Source organism: Oryctolagus cuniculus, chromosome 18 (genome assembly GCF_051225735.1).
Source record: "Oryctolagus cuniculus isolate XC-2025 breed Fujian yellow rabbit chromosome 18, ASM5122573v1, whole genome shotgun sequence".
Lineage (NCBI taxonomy): Eukaryota > Metazoa > Chordata > Mammalia > Lagomorpha > Leporidae > Oryctolagus > Oryctolagus cuniculus.
Window position 1 is genome coordinate 69,525,649 of NC_142884.1, and position 22,748 is coordinate 69,548,396.

A 22,748-nucleotide genomic window follows, 5' to 3' on the forward strand; every position below is an offset into this window, starting at 1 on the left:
CATAATGGTTTCTAGTTGCATCTATTTTGTTGCAAAAGACAGAATGCATTCTTTTTATGGCTGAGTAATATTCCATAATGCACATATACTACATTTTATTTATCCAGTCATTAGTTGATAGACATCTGGGTTGATTCCATGCCTTAGCTATTGTGAATTGAGCTACAATAAACATAGGGGTCATATGCTGATTTCATTACATTTGGGTAAATTCTTAGTAGTGGGATGGCTGGGTCACATGGTAGACCTATTTTTAGATATCTGAGGAATCTTCCGTAATGGTTGTATTTGTTTATAGTTCTACCATCAGTGTATTAGGGTAACTTTTTCCCCACATCCTTGCGAATATTTATTGCTTTTTTAAAATTTTTTAACATTAGTCATTCTAACTGGTGTGAGATAAACCCTCACTGCAATTTTTATTTGCATTTCCCTGATGGCTAATGATCCTGAGCATTTTTTCATGTGTTGGTTGGCCATTTGAATTTCATCCTTTGAAAATGCCTACTCATGTCCTTTGCCCTTTTCTTAACTGGATTGCTTGTTTTGTTTTTATTGAATTTCTTGAGCTTTTTATAGATTCCAGATATTAGTGCTTTATCAGTTGCATAGTTTGCAAATATTTTCTCCCATTCTGTGGGTGGCCTCTTCTCTTTGTTAACTATTTCCTTTGTAGTGCAGAAACTTCTTAGCTTGACAGGTAGTCCCATTTGTCTATTTTTGCTTTGATTGCCTGTACTTCTAGGGTATTTTCCAGGTAACCTTTGCCTGTGCCAATGAATTGCAGAATTTCCCCAATGTTTTTCTCTAGAAATTTGATGGTATCAGGTCATAGATTTAGATCCTTGATCCCTTTGACATTAATTTTTTTTATAAGGCATGAGGTATGGGTCTTGTTTCATACTTCCACATGTGGAGATCCAACTTTGCCAGCATCACTTGTTGAACAGATTGTCCTTATTCCAGGGATTGATTTTAGCTTGTTTGTCAATGGTTAGTTGGTTGCAGATGCATGGATTCATTTCTGGGGTTTCTATTTTGTTCCATTGGTCTATATGTCTATTTTTGTGCCTAAACCAAACTGTTTCTGTTACAACTGCCCTATAGTATATTTTGAAGTCTGATATTGTGATGCCTCCAGCTTCACTTTTGTTTAAGATTGCTTTAGCTATTCAGGGTCTCTTGTGTTTACATATGAATTTTAACATCATTTTTTCTAAATCTGAGATGAATATCCTTGGTATTTTGATTGGGGCTGCATTGAACCTGTCAATTGCTTGGGGTAGTATGAACGTTTTCATGATATTTATTCAAAAACATGGGAGATTTTTCCAATTTTTGCCTTCTATTTCTTTAATGTTTTATAACTTTAATTTTAGAGGTCTTTTACATCCTTGATAACATTTATTCTAAGTTATTTGCATTTTTGTACCTATTGTGAATAGTACTGATCTTACAAATACTTTCTCAGATGTGGCATTGTTTGTGTATAAAAGATTATTGATTTTTGTGACTTAATTTCATATCTTGCAGATTTAGCAACTCTCTTATGAGTTCCAGTAATCTTGGTGAAGTCTTTTGGTTCTCATAAAGATAGGATCATATAATCTGCAAACATGGATAATTTGATTTCCTCCTTTCCCACTTGTATCCTTTTGATTTATTTTTGTTGTCTAATGGTTCTGGCTAAAACTTCTAGAACTACACTGGACAGCAATGGTGAAAGTAGGCATCCTTGTCTGTTTCTGGATCTTAATGGAAATGCTTCCAACTTTTCCCCATTCAATATGATGCTGGCTGTGGGTTTGTCATATATTGCCTCATCTTTGTTGAGGGATGTTCCTTCTATACTCAATTTGCTTAAAGTTTTTATCATAAAGTGATGATTTTATCATATGCTTCCTCTGCATCTATGAGATAATGATATGATTTATGTTCTTCATTTTGTTTATGTGATGTGTCACATTTATTGATTTGCATATATTGAACCATCTCTGCATACCAGGGATAAATCTTGCTTGGTCCAGTGAATGACGTTTCTGATGTGTTGTTGGATTTGATTAGCTAGCATTTTGTAGAAGATATTTGCATCTATGTTCATCAGGGATATTGTTCTGTAGTTCTATTTCTTTTTTTTGTATCTTTTTCCAATTTTGGAATTGAGGTGACACTGGACTCATAGATTCCCATGACAAGGGTCAATATGGAATGTTATGTGCTAAGTTGATGTTTATTAAATCTATGTTTGTGAAAAGGGTATCTGTGTTTAATAAGTTTTCTTAGGAAAATGCTGAAGATAGAAAACAAATGACCACCCTTGCTTTGAACCCCTTCTTGACCTCTTACTCTTAGGCTAATACACTGTCTTTAAAGTTGGAAAAATCAACCAAGGGAATTTAAATACTATAAGAGTTTTCAAACAGAGTGGGGCACCTCTGCTCAAGTAAACACAAAGCCCCAAGTTTGATGAGGGTGAATTAATTTGCAGAGATTCTGCAAAGGACCTTTCTAGGTTATAAAATTAATTACTAGGTTTTATATTTCAGACTTCTTAGAAATGTTGTAAGAACCATAGATACAAATTTTTTAAATATTTATTTATGCATTTGAGAGGAAGAGAGAGAGGGATAGAAAGGTCTTCCATTCGCTGGTTCATTCCCCAGATGGCTGTAACAGCTGGAGCTGAGCCAATACAAAGCCAGGAGTTTTTTCCAGGTCTCACACAGAGGTACAGGGGCCCAAGGACTTGGGCCATCTTCTACTGCTTTCCCAGGCCATAGCAGAAAGCTGGATTGGAAGTCAAGCAGCTGGGACTTTACCTTCTATGCCACAGTGTCAGCCTCAAATTTTTATATTATAATGTACAAACCAGTCCACACTATCCATCTGGCAGGTAAGCAATAACAAACCAGTTCATGGTAGTAGCTGGGCCTCCAACCCCAGGAGCTGGCTTCATCTCTCACTTGGGTATCTAGGCCACAGATACCCAAGTATCTGGACACCCACTGGACCTTGTTCTGTGCCCTCGCCACTCAGGGTCATTCCCACATAACCTCCTGCCTAGTCATTCTGTTATCTCATTGTCCACCGCTGGGAACCCATTAGAATAAATTCCTAGTCTCCTGGGACCTCCTGGGACCTGGACTCTGCCTTCTTTCCTAGCAGCATTTCCTACCCTGAGCACCTTCCCACCTCTAAGCCTTCCTCTGGCTGCAGCACTGTCTCTGGGTACTCCCAAGGCTCACTCTCATTCAGATCTTGGAATCAAGGTCACCTTCCCAGAGAGAATCTCCTGTCACTGTCATCTGTCAATGTCACTGTTATCTTGCTGATGAGCCCATCTCCTCGTGCAACGTCCATCTCCTTGCCCTGGAATGCAACTCATGAGAGCTGAGGGCTTGCATACAGTAAGTGGGCTCTAGAATTTCCTTCTCACTGTCCACCTAGCATCCAACTCTCAAGTCCTTGCCTCTACATGTGCCTATTCAATTGGCTTCTAGAAGGCTGCAGGCAGGAATTTGATGCATAAATCTGATGTCAGTCCCCTGCTTAGTCCCTTCACTGGCTCACCACAGTTGTCCTGGCTTCCTCTCCAATGCTGTCCTCTGCCCCAGTCAATAATTTGTAATGCTTTCTCCTTGCCCTATCAAGCCAAATCCGTGGTTAGCAAAGCAGACAAAAGCCAAATTGAAAGCCAATTCTAGAACTTAGCGATTGACCAAAGCTAGTGGCTACATTATGGAGATGGATTTGGAAGAGCAGGTGGAGAGTGAAGCTGGCCACTGACTGAAGCCTACAGGTGTTCCTGCATTTATGTTGATGTGACACACGCATGAAGTGCATGGCCCAAGCTCTGGGGAGTCAGTGGGCCACCTCTCCTGTGCTGTACAGGTGTGTTGAGAAGAAGCCTGAGATTCTGGTTTCAAGGATGTGGGGAGGGACCATGGGAGACAGTGGAGTTAGTGGTCTGAACCCAAAGACTGGGCCCTCATTGACTTTTTTATTACAAAGTAGACCTGGAATGATCACTTGATTTGCCTCAGACCAAGTAGTAACAGGCCCCTATTCCCTCACTGCCAGTGAGTGGGAGAGCATATAAGAATGCCAGGAACACTGTGAATGTCCCTTTAAAAGTTCATCCAAATGGGAATTGAAAGGTAAGGTTTATATTTGGGTCTAAAGTATTTTGAAATCCATGTGTAAAGGGGTCTGCAAAAATTTCATAGAAAAAACTTATTATGAAAAAACACATGCATGGATTTCAAAAATGTATGTGCCCAAATAAGCTGAGCCTTTAATTCCACTTTCCATGAGCTTTTTGAAGTTCCCTCATATTACAAGCTAGGGATCCTAGGTAGCGCTGTAGTCTGGGAGGTGGAGAGCAGGCACAAGGCAGAACTGACTTGGCAGAAGAGTTGTGGAGCCAAGATTTAAGTCCAGGCTTCTCAGGCTGCGCACCCTGACTCTTAGCACTGGGTAAGGCACTGTTACCAACATGACAGTCGGGACCCCTGGTCTCCATTGGGATTGGAAGTGAGGGTCTGGCAGTGCTCAGAACTGTTGAGGAGCTACTTAGTACAAGCACTCTACCCCCGCTTATCCCATTCCTATCAACAACTACTGTGTGGATGGACTAATAAAATTCCTATCACTGAAAAACATCAGGAAAGACTTTTACCAGACATGGCCACTCAATGCCAGGATTCACCTCCTATGTGTCGGACCAGGAACCTCACGCTCATCTTGTCTGGGTGATTTCGGACTTGGGTTCTTTGACACGGAGCTTCTACTACAGCCCACATTTTTGTGTGTTGAACATGTGATAATTAGTCAACAGCCAAAATAATCTAAAATAGTATCTTTTCCTAACTCTGGCAATCATTTATCAAAACAGTGTATAGTTTCTACAGATGTAAAATTAAAAGCTCATTAGGAAAAAAAAACAGTATAATAAAAGTAAATTCACATCTTGGGAACATCTTTGATAATATTAAAATAATTGTTTTCCCTGTCACCTCCAATCATTCTGAAATCAACAATCCTCTCTCATGCCAACTCATGTACCAGCTGATGTACGGCCTTCCATTTTCCATTCTTTCAGTCATCAATCAATCTGTCAGTACATCAAAATACCCTCTGACCAACTATTACCATGTTCCAAACATTATTCTTGGGACTGAAGATGTAAGGCCTTAAAGGGCAGAACTCCATCCATCAGGGAGTTTGTAATCTACCCGGGTATACAAAAAATAAATCAGTAAGTCAATTGTTAGAGCATAGTATGGTGTATGTGAGTGCAGAAATGGATAGGTGAGTGTGGGATAGAGTAGGATATGACATAGGATTCGCTAGGGAAAGGACAGGGTAGGGTGCTGTCAGACACGGTAGGCAGTTCAGACTGCAACCTTAAAAGCTGAAAATTTAGATTACTCTAAAACAGGCTGTGGTGCCTAGGAAGCTTCCAGAAAGAATATTCCATCTGTTTCAGTGGAACTTAGCTGGAGATAGAATGTGAAAAGAGCTGTAAGTGAGTGAAAAAGAGCCATCCCCGCATAAAGCTACCCTGAATTCAAATCCCTGCTCCATCCTCTGCCATCTATTAACTGTTTGAGAGCCCACACTCCAGACAAGCTACTTCACTGACTTCTTGGCAATTAAACACACAGTGACTGTTGTGCCATTGTACTCCTCCTGGGTTCTTGACCTCGTTCTTCCAAGCTGAAGCCATGTTCTAGATTCCATCAAACGGCCGGCACCAAACCTCAACTCAAGTAGTCGAGCAGTTGTTCTATCATTTTCTGCCTCTGGCCACTGTCACCCTGCCCTGCCTTTCCGTTCTCCATTTCCAGGCTCTTACACTCAAGTCACACCAGTTAACGTAGAGGACCTGACCCAAACCTCTTGCATCCCTGCCTTTGCTATTGTGATGAGCCCTGCCTGGCATGCCCTTCGCACCTTGCTTACTAGAAAACTCCTGGGTGGTCCCCAAGAATAGTTCCCTCCTCAGCATCACCCTACCTTCCCACACTGCCTCCTCTGTGCTCACTCTGTAACGTGCTTTCCTTGGGTGGGTTGTTGCACACTCTTAGAACCTTGGGGTACCTTCACTTACCTCTGCCAGGTCCCAAGGACTTTCAACAAGGTGACGTGATGGACGTGAGGACAAAAGATGCCTTCCAGGCTCAACTGGACCACGTCATCTAACAGAGAGATGCATGGACGAGGCGGCCACAGATGGATTAGTTATAACTGTGAAGAAATTTCCCCTTGTGGAGGGAAATGTCCCCTTCCTTAGCACTTTAAGAAAGTAAATTCATATGGTAACAATATCAACAACCGATCAAACTACAATTTTTCACTTAGCATTGAATTTACCTTGTTCAATAGGAACTGTCTATCTTTGTTAGTTGAACATGCTTGATTTTTAAAAATCTATTAGGATGTGAGAAAACTGATAGTTTACATTCTCAACTTGACATGAATTATTTCTGCTTGATTATGTTCTTCCATATAGGATCTTGATCTGTATTTGTTTTCATTCTGGTGCTCTTGTAAATTCTTCTACGAAGATTTTATGGTTTTCTTTGCATAGACTTTCTGGTTATGTGAATTCCCAGGAATTTATGCCTCTGTTGATATTCTGAATGGGATTTATTTTCCAATTGCTCTTTTAATTTAGTATTGCTACTACAAAGAAAATGAATTTTGTGTCTTTTGTTCACTACTCTACCAAATCATCTTCCTAATTTTCATTGCTGATAGTAGAGTTTTGTGGGTTTTTTCACTTTACAGTCATATCATAATATGTCTCTTCTTCAATGTTTATTGGAAATGTTCCATTTTTTGTTCAAATTGCATTAGCTGCTGCTCCAAAGATCAAAACAGAGTAATGATTAAATCTGACTTTAGTTTTTAATGAGAATGACCTTAATATTTTACCTTTTTTATTTGACAGGCAGAGCTATTGTTTGTTATTTTTAGTCCTAGACTTTGTTTCCATAAATTCCTTCTGCTACTTCTCTTTGTAGTTATGCACGGTAGCTCTACACTTGATTTTGTAGCTTTTCAACATCTACTGATATCCTTTGTCTTACTGATATAGTAAAATATGTTGATATTCCTCTTTGTGAAGTCCTTGCATTACTGGAATTAATTCCATTTTTTCATATTGTATAATTTTTAAAGATTTATTTTAATTTTTTATTTCTTTTAAAGATTTATTTTGTTTTATTGAAAAGAGTTACAGAGAGAGGGAGAAACAGAGAGAGAAAGAGCTCTTCTATCTGCTGGTTCACTCCCCAAATGGCCGCAATGGCCAGAGCTGAGCCAATCTGAAGCCAGAAACCAGGAGATTCTTCTGGGTCTCCCATGTGGGTGCAAGGGCTCAAGGACTTGGGTCATCTTCTACTGCTTTCCCAGGCCATAGCAGAGAGCTAGATAGGAAGTGAAGCAGTGGGGACTCGAACTGGAGCCCATATGGGATGCCAGCACAGCAGGCTGGGGCTTTAACCCACTGCACCACAACGCCGGCCCCAAGATTTATTTCATTTATTTGAAAACCAGTTACAGAGACAGAGAAGGAGAGGTCTTTGATCTGCTGGTTCACTTCTCAAATGGCCGTGGGGCTAAGACAAAGCCAAAGCCAGGAGCCAGGAGCCTCCTCCAGGTTTCCCACACGGACACAAGGGCCCAAGCACTCAAACCACCCTTCATTGCCTTCCCAGTCACATTACCAGGGAACTGGACCAGAAGTGGAGCAGCCAGGACATGAACTGGCATCCATATGGGATGCTGGTGCTGCAGGCCACAGCCTAACCAGCTATTCCACAGCAGTGCCCCAATATCATATAATTTTATGAAAGGTATCTGTATCCATCCATCTAATAGTTTATTTGAAATATTTGCTCCTTTATTTGTAATTGGAATTCATCTAATTTCCTCTGTGTGCTGTCTTCATGATCCTTTATGCAATGAATTAAGGATCTTTCATCTTTTTCTGTGGACTAGAAGTATTTAAATAACATAAGAATTACATGATGTTTGAATTTAGATTAAATTCAGCAGTAAAACCTTCTGAGCCTGCCACTAAATTTGGCTATGGTTATTGGTCTGTTCAGCTTTTCCCTCATTTTGGGTCAAATGGAGTATTTTATGTTTTGACAACCAGTTATCTATTTCTCCAAGGTTTTTCAAAATTTATTAATATTGGCTTATGTAAAATGCTTTAATGTAAATCCTTAAGCTTTTCTGCAGTTGAAGATTATATTTCATGATTAACACTATTTGTCTTTGCCCTCTCTCTCCTTCTCCCTTCCTCCCTCCTTTGCCAGATTTCCTATTTTATTTCATTTTATTGTTCTTCTTAAAGAAAAATAAATGTATTTTGCATTGTACAACATAGACCATGTAGGGTATCACAGAAAGTTAAGTGATGGTGGTATGTCTTGAACAAGATGGAGAAGTTTGTTCCTCACACAAGCGGGATCCCTGGGAGTGCCTTCTGAGACTGGTGTGTCAGCTCCTGGCGTCTCCTGACCCCGGCTCCTTCTTCATGCCCTGATCCCTGTACCTCGTGTCTCTCCTTCTGCCCTTCACATCCACAGCGACTGTTAGAGCTCACACTGTCTGGTTGGGTTCCTGGGCAGCAGTTGGGCGAAAGTGAAGCATCGGCAGATCACTTCTCCAGTAATTCCTCCCACTTTGTTATTCTACCTAGAGATTCTAGACCGTGCTTGGCTTGTGTCATGTTCCTGAACTTGGTCCTGGAGCCAGAACGCAAGGCCAGGGAGAACAGGGAGTACAGCTTGAGTAGCTTTGCATATTTAAAAAAGTCAAAATTGTATTACTGATGGGAAAATTGGATATCTAACGAGAGGAGGAAAATGTACAAAGTGTGGAGCTGGCGTTTCTCCTCTTTTTTTTTTTTTTTTTTTGACAGGCAGAGTGGACAGTGAGAGAGAGAGAGACAGAGAGAAAGGTCTTCCTTTGCCGCTGGTTCACTCTCCAATGGCCGCCGCGGCCGGCATGCTGCGGCCGGTGCACCGCGCTGATCCGATTGCAGGAACCAGGTGGTTCTCCTGGTCTCCCATGGGGTGCAGGGCCCAAGCACTTGGGCCATCCTCCACTGCACTCCCTGGCCACAGCTGGCCTGGAAGAGGGGCAACCGGGACAGAATCCGGTGCCCCAACCGGGACTAGAACCTGGTGTGTCGGCGCCGCAAGGCGGAGGATTAGCCTAGTGAGCCATGGCGCCGGCGGAGCTGGCTGTTTCTACTACAGTTTCTTGTATCTTATCAAACATATGCTTCTGTGGATAAGTAAATTTTCATAGTTTTCAGCCTTGAACTGAATTGATTTTTCGTCCTTATTTACATGGACTTGTCTACGGCCATACCACCCTGAACGCGCCCGATCTCGTCTTATTTACATGGACTCATTTTGACACTGATTTTTCAAGTCCTGAAGTTAAATGAGTTGTGTATTTTTGCCTCTTTTTTTAAAAAAATTATTGTAGAACATTTGAGACTATAACTTTGCAATCTTGTCTTCCGTTGCTTCTTCTGAACCCCTCACCACTGGGGTCAGTGTGTTTGTAGACACTCAGAAGCTCCCAGAACTAAGATCATAGATTTTAGGGTTTATATATTTGAACACGCATTTTCTGTACTAGTAGTTATTTGACATATTAAATATCTCTTCTCAAGCACAAAGTTTGTCTGTATCATAATTCATTTTCCCTTTTGCCAAATGTTTAGTGGCATCTAATTCTTCAAGATTGTAAGTAATGCTGTATCTGCCATCCTTATATCTTTGTCCATCTGTAGACATCTATAAGATTAATTTCCCAAAGTAGAATTGCTGTGTCAAAGGGTATACACATGTAAAAGCTGATACTTATCACAGAACTACTTATTAGTTTGGTTCTTGCCTACAAAAATATTTTCTAGAAAATAAAAAATCTCTTGTGAGCTTTATTTTTCATTTATTCAAGAAGCAGAGAGAAAGAGAAGGACCCAGTCCACCGATTTGCTCTTCAAATGCCCACAGCAGCCCCTGACTGGGACCAAAGCCAGGAGCCAGGAATTTGGTCCAGGTCTCCCATAGGAGTGGCAGGAACCCAAGTACTTGTGCCATCACCTGCCACCTCCCAGAGTCTACATTGACAGGAAGCCGGAATTGGGATCCAGCATTGGGGATCAAACAGTTTTCTGCATAATCTTCCCACTACACTAAATGCTCCCCTCTCTGTCATACACTTCCACTGACCGCATACTTGGTCAGGCTAATTTAGGGAGCCCTCCAGCCTATCAGTCACAGTTTCATCAGGTGTAGCCAGAGATGCAGCAAATCCCCTTCCCGGAGTGAGTCTGACTCAATCACATATACAGGTACTCAAATGTGCACTCTGTCTTTACCTGGAAATATAAGCCAGACATTAAAAATGAAAGAAAAACGCTTTGAATACAAAGACATGTATTTCAGTCTCATTTTGTAAAAATAAAATAAAAAGCAAAAAAAAAAAAAAAAACCTACAACAGCACCAAAACCAAAATACCAATATAAGTTAGAACTTAAATATAAGGTGAAGGAATGACCAATGATTACCTACGAGGAGACCAGTGAGACTACAGGAGAGGGAGACTGGGATTAAGATATAAGGGGACCTACTGTTGAAGTAGATGTATTGTGTGTTGAATGTGTGTTTTTCCACTAAGAATATGTTTTCATTTTGCTATTTGAGGAAATAAGAAACTTATTAATTAAATACCTTATTAGATTATGGCATATGATTTAAGTTATCTGTATTGCCATTTAATTATTTAGCGATTTACATTGTTTAGTTATTTGTACCTTGGTGTCTGAACAACATCATCAAGGAGCTGAATTCTTTTTCTCTTGCTGATCTGCAGGAAGATATATTGGCAGGTGCAACCTCAGTATATAAAAACCCACAAAATACAGTGAAACAGGAGATGCTACTTTCATGGTATCTTTAAAGAATACAGAAGTAACCTGCAGACTGTCCAGTAGGCTGTGCCCCACAGGTACCCAAACACACGCACAGACACACACACAGACACACACACACACAGACACACCACCATGATTATCAGTTTCCCCATGTCTGTTCCTGGATCAGCCCTGGTAGGAGGAATGGGATGACTAAGAGTGGCTTAAAAACCTGACCTTAAGAAGGAAATTGTGTACCTGAGCAAACTCATGCTTTTATAAAGAAAAATAGGGCAGTGGCTATTGCAAAAGCAGCTAGGATTCCTCACAGTGCAGTAGAACAGAGCCTTCCTCCTCTTGGTAAATACTCTCCCCCTCCTTTTTTTGAGTAATTATTCGAAGTTCAGACCTCCAGGCAAACCTTACAATAAGTGCACTTCCCCAGGAAGATAAGTTGTCATGGTTCAGCCAGTGTTGAATTGTGGTTTAGGGCAGTTTATAATGAATGCAAATGTGTCTGTTAGGGTCTTTGGAAGATTCCTTCTGTTGTACATGCACCACAGATAATGAAGTTCCCTAGAGAACTTAAAGGGCTCCCAAACTTAATTTGAAAAAGTATAAAATTTGACAAATCAAACAATAAACATAGTTTTAGGAACTTAATTTGGAGACATAGTCCTTTGCTCCTAAAAATAAAACATCCAAACACACACACACACACACACACACACTTGATTAAAATTCATAGTGGAAAAGGTAGAAAATAGGCAAGAACAGATTAGCAATTTCACCAGAGAGAAGAAAACCATATAAAAGAGTTGAATACCTATGCTATAGGGAAAGTAGCCAGAGATAAACAGAGTCTTTGATGAGCTCATCAGAGGACTCTACACAGTTAAGAACTAGTTAGCAAAATTAAAAATAAATTACCCAAACTGAATCACAAGTTTTAAAAAAAGGTTTTAAAAACAAAATCTGAATGCAGCATCAAATAGTTCTGGTGCACTCTCAAATAGTTGGTATGTGATACTGTGGTAAGAAGACCACTAAGAATCTCCTGGGAACAGAGCGTGTAGGGAATCTCACCTTTGTGCCTTGGGTTTCCTCTCTCCTCCTGTCTTTCAACCTCGTTGTGTGTTCCTTTGCACTTTTCACCTAATTTTATGACCATGTTTTCCCTGTGACTTTGATTCATGTGTGTGGTTACCCTTGACTTTGCAATACATTTAATACTTCACCTATTAAAGCAGATCTTAAATTCTTACTTCTACCATATCCTAAATATTGCTTGAAGCTCTCAGACATTTATTTCTGTTTCTCCGCAAGGCTTTTTGTCACCGTTGTTATTTTTATCATAAATTTTACTCTTACTTTTGTTAGAAACCTCACAATGGTGTGTTTGTTGTTCTACATTTCCTTATTCCTTCTTCAAAGCCTGCAGAAGAAGCTGGTAAAATCTGGGGTTCTTTTCTTTAGACTGAGGAGCTTGTTCTAATAGTTTTCATAGATCTGGCAGATCTGGTAATAAATTCTCATTTCCTGTGACTGCAAATGTTGCTATTCGATTTTTAAATTTTTTTTCTGAAATACCATTCTGTTTGTAGCATTTTTTTATTTTTTTAACTTTTATTTAATGAATATAAATTTCCAAAGTACAGCTTATGGATTACAATGGCTTCCCCCCCATAACGTCCCTCCCACCCGCAACCCTCCCCTTTCCCACTCCCTCTCCCCTTCCATTCACATCAAGATTCATTTTCGATTCTCTTTATCTACAGAAGATCAGTTTAGCATACATTAAGTAAAGATTTCAACAGTTTGCTCCCACACAGAAACATAAAGTGAAAAATACTGTTTGAGTACTAGTTATAGCATTAAATCTCAATGTACAGCGTACTAAGTCCAAAGATCCTACATGAGGAGTAAGTGCACAGTGACTCCTGTTGTTGACTTAACAAATTGACACTCTTGTTTATGGCCTCAGTAATCACCCTAGGCTCTTGTCATGAGTTGCCAAGGCTATGGAAGCCCCCTGAGTTCACCGACTCTGATCATATTTAGACAAGGCCATGGTCAAAGTGGAAGTTCTCTCCTCCCTTCAGAGAAAGGTACCTCCTTCTTTGATGACCCGTTCTTTCCACTGGGATCTCACTCGCGGAGATCTTTCATTTAGGTTTTTTTTTTTCTTTTTTCCCAGAGTGTCTTGGCTTTCCATGCCTGAAATACTCTCATGGGCTTTTCAGCTGGATCCGCATACCTTCAGGGCTGATTCTGAGGCCAGAGTGCTGTTTAGGACATCTGCCATTCTATGAGTCTGCTGTGTATCTCACTTCCCATGTTGGATCATTCTCTCCCTTTTTTATTCTATCAGCTAGTATTTGCAGACACTATTCTTGTTTATGTGATCCCTTTGGTTCTTAGTCCTATCCTTATGATCAATTGTGAACAGAAATTGATCACTTGGACTAGTGAGATGGCATTGGTACATGCCACCTTGATGGGATTGAATTGGAATCCCCTGGTATCTTTCTAACTCTACCGTTTGAGGTAAGTCAGCTTGAGCATGTCCCGAATTGCACATCTCTTCCCTCTCTTATTCCCACTCTTATATTTAACAGCGATCACTTTTCAATTAAGTTTCAGCACTTAAGAAGAATTGTGTATTGATTACAGTATTCAACCAAAAGTATTAAGTAGAACAAACAAACAAAAAAATACTAAGAGGGATAACATATTAAGTTGTTCATCAACAGTTAGGGCAAGGGCTGATCAAGTCACCGTTTCTCATAGTGTTCATTTCGCTTTAACAGGTTTCCTTTTTGGTGCTCAGTTAGTTGGCCCTTTTGGCTCTTTAAATATTCTAATGCTTCCACATTTGTAAGGAAGTTAGACTTTGTTTCTTATTTTTGCTACCTTGAAAAGGATATTGCTTTTAATAGGTGTTGTGGTGCAGTAGGTTCAACCATCACTTGGGAAGCCTACATCCAATATCAGAGGGCCAGGTTCAAGTCCTGGCTACTCTGCTTCCAATCTACCTTCCTGCTAATGTGCACGCTGGAAGGTAGCCAGTGCTGGCTCCAGTACTTGAGTTCCTGCCACCCATGTGGGAGACATGGATTGAGCTCTTGGCTTTGACTTGACCCAGCCCTGGCTGTTTAAGGAAGTGAACCAGCAGATGGAGGATCTCTGTCTCTCTCTCTCTATCTCTCCTCTCTGGTTCACTCTGCCTTTCTTTTTTTTCTGTTTTTTTTTTTTTTAACTTTTAGTTAATAAATATAAATTTCCAAGTACAGCTTATGGATTACAATGGCTTCCCCCCACCCATAACTTCCCTCCCACCCGCACCCCTCCCATCTCCCACTCCCTCTCCCATTCCATTCACATCAAGATTCATTTTCAATTCTCTTTATATACAGAAGATCAATTTAGTATATATTAAGTAGAGATTTCATCAGTTTGCACCCACACAGAAACATAAAGTGTAAAATACTGTTTCAGTACTAGTTATAGCATTACTTCACATTGGACAACACATTAAGGACAGATCCCACATGAGAAGTAAGTACACGGTGACACCTGTTGTTGACTTAACAATTTGACACTCTTGTTTATGGCATCAGAAATCTCCCTAGGCTCTAGTCATGAGTTTCCAAGGCTATGGAAGCCTCTTGAGTTTGCTGATTTTGATCTTATTTAGACGGGGTCATAGTCAAAGTGGAAGTTCTCTCCTCGCTTCAGAGAAAGGTACCTCCTTCTTTGATGACCCGTTCTTTCCACTGGGATCTCACTCACAGAGATTTTTCATTTAGTTTTTTTTTTTTTTTTCTCCAGAGTGTCTTGGCTTTCCATGCCTGAAATACTCTCATGGGCTCTTCAGCCAGATCTGACTGCCTTAAGGGCTGATTCTGAGGCCAGAATGCTGTTTAGGACATCTGCCATTCTATGAGTCTGCTGTGTATCCCACTTCCCATGTTGTATCGTTCTCTCCCTTTTTTATTTTATCAGTTGGTATTAGCTGACACTAGTCTTGTTTGTGTGATCCCTTTGACTCTTATACCTATCAGTGTGATCAATTGTGAACTGAAATTGATCACTTGGACTAGTGAGATGGCATTGGTACATGCCACCTTGATGGGATTGTATTGGAATCCCCTGGCACGTTTCTAACTCCACCATTTGGGGCAAGTACGATTGAGCATGTCCCAAATTGTACATCTCCTCCCTCTCTTATTCCCACTATTCCCACTCTTATATTAAACAGGGATCACTTTTCAGTTAAATTTCAACACCTAAGAAAAAATGTGTGTTAATTACAGAATTCAACCTAACACTCTGCCTTTCAAATGCATACATAAATAAATCTTTTTTAAAAATTATTCCTTTGCATTTGTTAAAAACTACAGTATCTCTAACCCCAGTTGAATGTTTCTTATATAGTTTGCCTGGGTATGATATCTGTTGCAGTTAGTTGCCTTGGTGATAATTGAGGTTCTTGCTTTTAGCAGTACCAATTGTCATCAGATTTGGCTCTTAGTTCTTTAAGCATCATTCTTGTATATATTTTTTCCAATTTCCCTAGTTTTTGAATTACAAACATGAGAGTACTTTAAAAAGTCTGTGAAAAAAAACCTAAATTGAAAGTTTGTTTTGGTACAAAAGTTTTTGGAATCCATGCAAAGTTTCCGTAATTCATGTTTTCCATTAATTTTTGAAGACTCTGTACATTGTAACTGTGGACAATGTGCCACATTCTCCTGCTCATTCTGTGGTTTAGTCTGTTCTTCATGCTTCAAGTGCAAAGACCTGTACTCAAAATTTTCTTCAGGATTCTTTTTTTAAGAGATTTTATTTATTTTTTACTTGAGAGTCAGAGTTACACATACAGAGGAAAGGCAGAGAGAGAGAGAGAGATCTTCCATCCAATGGTTCATTCCCCAGTTGGCTGCAATGGCCGGAACTGCACCAATCCGAAGCCAGGAGCCAGGAGCTTCTTCTGGTCTCCAATGTGGGTGCAGGGGCCCAAGGGCTTGGGCCATCTTCTACTGCTTTCCCAGGCTATAGCAGAGAGTTGGATCAGAAGAGGAGCAGCTGGGACTAGAACTGGCGCCCACATGGGATGCCAGCACTTCAGGCCAGGGTGTTAACCCCCTGCACCACAGCGCTGGCACCTCTTCTGGATTCTTAATCTTGTCTTCTGTTATACCCATAATGCAGTACCCATTCCATGACTCCTTATTTCAAATACTCTATCTTGTTATATTTTAGAACATTCACTTGATTCTTTTTAGAGATCACAATTCTTCAGTGAAATATTCCATTTTAGATTCATTTTTTTTCTTTCAATCCTCATATTATCAAGTTCCATGAAACTCTTTTCCTGCCAACTCTGGATCATTCTGGGCCTCTTTTTATTGACTGTTTTATCTATTATTGGACAATTTTTCCTGCTTTGTGTCTTGAATCATGACTGTTATGTGCTGGGCATTGTAGGTAAAACTTTGTTATCTTCTGCTAAAAAGTGATGACTTTTGTCCTGGGTCACAATTAAAATACTGCCAGATGTGAGGCAGAAGTGTAGCTTGGCCGTTAGGATGCCTGTGTTCCACACTGAAGTGTCTGTCTTTGATTCCTGGTCCTGGCTCCTAACTGCAGCTTCCTGTCAGTGCTAACCTAGGAAGCACCAGTGATGGCTCAAGTCACTGAGTTCCCTCGACCCTATGGGGAGACCTGCATTTCCTGCTCTAGTCTGGGGGCCAGGCCAGCCCCAGCCATTGCAGGCATTAGAGAATAAACCAATGGATAAGGGATCTCCCTCCCTCCCTCTCCCTCTCCCTCCATCCCTCCCTCCCTCTCTCTCTCTCTCACTCTCACTCTCTTTCTGCTTCTCAGCCTCTCAAATAACAGGAGAAAAATAAGCACTAAGGCAGGCATTTAGGTCGGTGGTTAAGATGCTCCTTGATATCTGTATACCATATCAGAGTGCCTGGGTTTGAATCCTGCCTTTGCTTTCAATCTTGCTGCTCATGTGCACTCCGGGAAGCAGCAGTGATGTCCCAAGTGTGTGGGTCCCTGCCACACCCATGGGAGAACCATACTAAGTTCTACACCCCTGACCTCAGTCTGACTCAGTCCTAGCCATTGCAGGCATTTACAGAGTGAACCAACAGATCTAAGATCTCTCTCTCCCTGTCTCCCTGTCTCCCTGTCTCCCTCTCTCCCTCTCTCCCTCTATCCCTCTCTCACTCTCTCCCTCTCTCCCTCTCCTTCCCTCTGCTTTCCTCTCTCCCTCTCCCTCTCCCTCTCCCTCTCCCTCCCCTCTGACCCTCCCTCTGCTTTTCAAATAAAGTAAAGTAAATAACTACATATATTTTTTAAAAGTTCCAGCAGATCACTTTGCTCCTGGTGAGGTCCACTTTTAGACAATGTTAATTTGGACCTATTTCAGTTTTGTTCTAACATGTATGTCTTTACCCATATGGGTCTGACTTTATGGAGCTTCGACTGAATGATCTGGTAGTTGGTATATTTTTAAAAATAGATGATGATGGCATGATGCACAACATATTTCTCTAAATAAAACTAGAAGACTTTTAGATGTTTTCTCCATAAACAAATGTTAAATATTTGAGGAGAAAGATAGGTTTCCCCAGTTGGATACTACACGGTTGTATGTATCTACCAAAATATCACATGGTGCCCACAGTTGTGTATAATTTTCATGTGTCTGTTACATTATAAAAGATTTTTAAAAGGGGAAAATGTTAGACAAAGCAATTCTATTTTAAACAAGTTAAGCAAAGATATTTTAAAAAGCATTATTGATCAGTATACTTCACTATATCCAGGAAAGTAAAAATTATGATAAATTCTAGTTTGGGTATACATAAAATACTTAAACTTTTTAAAAAGGTAATAATCACTTTTTAAGAGGAGATATTTTCTTTATTTCAGGCCTCTATACCCAATTAAGTTTTCTCTATTTAAGTCCATTGAAAGCATGTTTGCTTGGTGAGGTTGCGCAAGATAACACTGTTCTACTTGACCACTGTGAAGTTTCATGAGTTAGGCTTTCTCTGTAGTTCCTGTAGAAACAATGTCCAGATTTCTTTCGGATATCTACATTTTCTTTTCCAACCCTGCAGCCAATTCTATGAGTGCATAAAAAAGAAAATCTATTCTTAGAAGAACTCAGCATTTAAGAGAATAAAAGTTTATTATAAACAAGAACATGCACTCACCTGCTCTGTTAATTTCCCTTTCTGACTGCATGCACAATGAGATGAACTAAGTTGAATGTTAACAAGGATGAATGTCAAGTTGTGCAGTTGAATTAAAAACAGCATCTTTCCAAGAATAAAATAAATAACACAACTTTAATGGGCATCTCATGTGAGAATACCGTTCATTCTGGGTGCTAAAATAAGGGTTATAAAATGAAAAGTAAACCCATATGACTACCTAAACCTGAATATACAGGCACCCAAAGATGCTGTATGGCATTTGTAACAGGAAGTGTGCCACTGACTTCTATCCTACAGGATACGTCTTGCCTGACTCCAGAAAGAGCATGGGACTGCAAAGCCAGGTTCTTAGCAGGATGGCAACATGTAACAAGGAGTAATAGACACAAGGAGTAGTTACTCTCAGCATAAGAACCCCATCAGTCAACTTTGAAACATGGGACCTAGAGCTTCAGAAATATCTTGAGATAAAATAAGTATGTCCATTCCCTCCCATCTGTTTGTTGTGACATTTCTTAAAATTTTCTATCTAAATTGTGGTACAAATTTGCTTTTCCCTGAGGAAGCAAAGGTGACAATACCAGTTCCCAAAGAGATGTTCAGATGAGCACAGTAAATGGTAGTTCAAAAAGATGGAACTTATGGTCCATCTAGAACTAAAGTCCATTTTATCTGACAGGTCTTACAGTTCAAGTTCAAGTTAGCTAGCAGGTAGTTAACTTGGAGAATAACACAAGGGAACTATGCCAAGTTTCACTTTATTGGCAACTGTCCGCTTCAGTTGGGTAAGCACATACTTCATATCTTAAGCGCACTGGATAGCACTTGGTGAATAGGATGTTCGAGGCTTGCTTCTTAATGGATGCTAAATAACTTAAGGATGAAATCCATCAAGGGTTCCACTCAGGATTTTGTTGCGTAAGATGAGAATGTGACTTGTCATTCAAAAGTTGCAAACCATGGCAGACAACCCACTTAGGAATGTAAATGAATGTTCATCGTATACACAGTTGAGTAAAGAAGTTAAATATTTTATGCAACGCATAGAGTAAAGCAAATAGTTGGTTTTCTGGTAGTATCACTCTGTTAATTTTGACTACCGAAGTTGTTCCAGATAGCAGACTGTGCATAATGAGAAGCAGTACCTGGAAACATAGTGCAGCATAAAGCATATGTGAGGATGTTGCTTAAATAATACTTGCTGGAGTCGGTCACGGACTTGCATTTTCCTATACATCACCTCATCATTTGACCTGCAAGGCTTTTCTGTATCTACTCCTTAATGCCCACTTTATGCATGGTGAAGTTGAGACAGCAGTTGTTGGGCTTCCGTGACCTAGGCTCTGAACCTCTAGGTGAGTATGCAATGCTCCCAGGGTGTGCTGTGTTCATTCTTCCTTTGGGATCCATGGGAAGCAACTGTGTGGCCTGGGGAGTCATATGGGAGTTGGAGTCAAAATTAAGAGGCAGGGTAGATATGTGCAAGTGTCTCCTAGTAGGTAAAGTGAGGGTTTGTGAAACATCGTGGATTCCAAGAGCTGCGGGAATGACGGAAAGACAGAAGAGAGCAACCATGATTGCTGTTTGCAGAGCAAAACCCAGGTGGGGACATTGTAGAGACAGAATGGGGCTTCACTGAGGAGACCTGGAGGGAAATGGAAAGAAACCTAAAATCACCCAGGGTGTGCAGGGAATGGAGATTGATGCAGAAGGCTTGAGAAGTCACCGTGGGATGGTGTGAAAGAAAGTTCTCAAGCAACAGTTGTAGGTGGAAATGCAACCTCAGAGGGGTATGTGGTTACTTAAATTCCAGGGCTGCAAAAAGGAAGCCCACGTCCCATATCCAGCCCAAGTCAGGCTTTATTTCCTCCAAATAGAACACATCGCAGGGGCTTGAGGCAGTGTGCACATTCTTCAGGTGTCCCTATTCCATCTTCACCCCCTCCCCAGTGCCTCTCCCCTAGGCCCTCTCAGTCTCACAAGTGCACAAGGGTCTGCTCCATGGATCTGGAGCCCCCAAAACCTCAGTTCCAAAATGAGTGAAAGTTGGACCAGCCAGCATCACTTTCTCCAGGCTTGTTGGTGGAGTTCTTTGAGCTCTTCCTTCTTTTTAGCAATTCCTTTCATTCTGACTTATAATTATGCAACTGTAGTACCTGCTAGAATCCACTGGTCTCCCAAACCCAAACACGTTCATCTTTATCCAAATGTGATTTATCTGAAATGCCGTGTTGGTTGGAGCATTATGTATTACTGCGTAGGCTTCTATTTTCTTCTTGAATAATGAAACACCCTAATGGAAAATATTCCCTGTAAATAAATTTTAATGAGCACTTATTTGCCCAAATTGTCCTTTCTCTGAATGGCAGAAATTTAATATGAACTTGAAATTATCAGGGGCATTTTTTATAATGAGCTTTGGGGATAAATCATGCAAAGATGAATCATTTTCCTGTGCCTTGCTAAGCTACAAGTGCTGCAGTAACAACTTCTTCCCGAATGGAAAGTGAATGCCCATGTCTTATCTGCATCTATACAGGAAAGTGTCCCATCCAGAAACATGGCAAGATGTCAAGATATGACTGAGGCTTGAAGTGAACAAGCAGGAATCCTAATTGTAATAAAAGGGCAAATATCCCAAACTTCACAACTGCAGATGACTATGCATGTGTCTACCACAGCTTTTGAAATTCCTGGCATTGAATCATTTTCCCAAGGAAAGAGAGAAAATGGGAAACATTGACCTATATACTGGGGCAGGCTGGAGAACTTGGGCGTCATTGCACTCACCCATAATTCAAGCAGGGGCAGATGGAGAATTTGAGTAAATGCCTTCCAAAAGCAAGTTCCAACCCTACCAAAAATTGTCAGTGGAGTAGGAAGCCAGATTTGAGGACGCCCCCTTAGATGCCAGAGCACAAAACATTAATTGCTCCTGTAAAATCTCTCCATCTGTGATATCGCCAAAGGGAGCCATCGCCATTTCTGTCTTTATTATATATACATAATATTTTATATATAAAATAGAATAAAATATATATAATATTTTATATATATATAAAATAGAAATGACACTGAGAGGGATTGTTCAAGAAATACACATTGCTTATCAACTAAAAGCTTCACAATGTTAAAAACAGCTACAAAAAAGAGAGAATTTCCATTTTTCAAGGAGATTTTCTCTGGAATGAGGAGCTCAGAAGTAAGTCAGAAGCACCAGTGAGTATCAGACAAACAGATTTCTGTTTTTCAGCCAGGAAAGTGTCAGTTCCATGAGCACCTCCCGGTGGTAACTGGCACCGAAGTCCCATCTTCCTATTTACTGGAGGCTTCTGGGCAGGCAGGAGAGCGCTCGCTCCAGGTCCTGATGCTGCTCAGTTGAGTTCCTTGACAGCATCAATGAATACCCTGCATGGTCTGCCTCCTCGTCAGCAAAAATGGGAAAAGAGTACCCATCTGGCAAAGCAATTAATTGCAAGACACACGCAGAAAGTAGGCATCTGGGAAATGTTCTCTTGGCCTCTTCTCTCCCAAGTAATGTCCAGTTTCCTCTCCCCACCCCTCTTCAAAAGACCTCCCGTCCCCCACTCCCCAGCAGTCTTGTCCAGGGCAGCTCTGTCCACAGAAATGACCAAAGGATTAGAACAGGAGATGTCAAAGAAGACACAGGAGGTGAACTTACTTAGCTCTTGTAGAGAAAAGCTGCCAGAAAAAATTAATGCGATTAATATCATCTTGTAATAAATAACAATAATAGGCTCCTCTGATATACTAATAATTAGTCCTTTTTTAAAAATTAAAAATAGCATGTTTAAGGCATTTGAACATTACAAAGCACTTCTGTATTTATTTTATATATGAGCCACAGAACAATCTGGTATTGCCAGCAGAGCAAGAAGTGTTACAACAATTTTAAGGGTGAGGAGACCGAAGCTCTGAGGAGTTATATGACTTGACCTAGTCACAGAGCACGTTGGTGGAGAAGCAGAGCTCGGGCCACCCTCTGGACTGAAATCGTATTCCCCTTGTGGCACGTGTTGCTCCCTGAAATAACTGATCAAAGAGAAGCCTGGAGTGAGCTTTCACATCCACGTATCTACCCAGCAGCTCACAGCGAGTGCCATTTGGGTAACTCAAGCAGGGCCCCAAGCTCGCTTCCCCGAGTCTGCTCACACCTCTGCCACTGCTTCGCATCTTCCTCCTGGGGCAGGTTCTCCCACTCGCCGAGGCGCTCACCCAACACCTCACCTCCCCCCATGCAATCATGTAGGTCACCCATCTCAGTGGACTCCACTGAGCTCGACCACCACTATCTCTTCCATCTTATTGCATTGCCCTCCCACCCCAGAACCCATTCTGATCATCTCTCTCCACTCACCCAGAGAACCCCCACTATCTGCAATGCTCAGATGTGGATCCATCTGAATCCTCCCTCTGAAGTCCTCTTGAACAGTCACATATTCCACACGTTGCTGTTTGAGTCTCCCTCTTCCCCACCTACCCAGGGCCCTTTGAAGTCCGGCCTGCCAAATCCCTTCCTGCCTTGGGAAATTTCCCT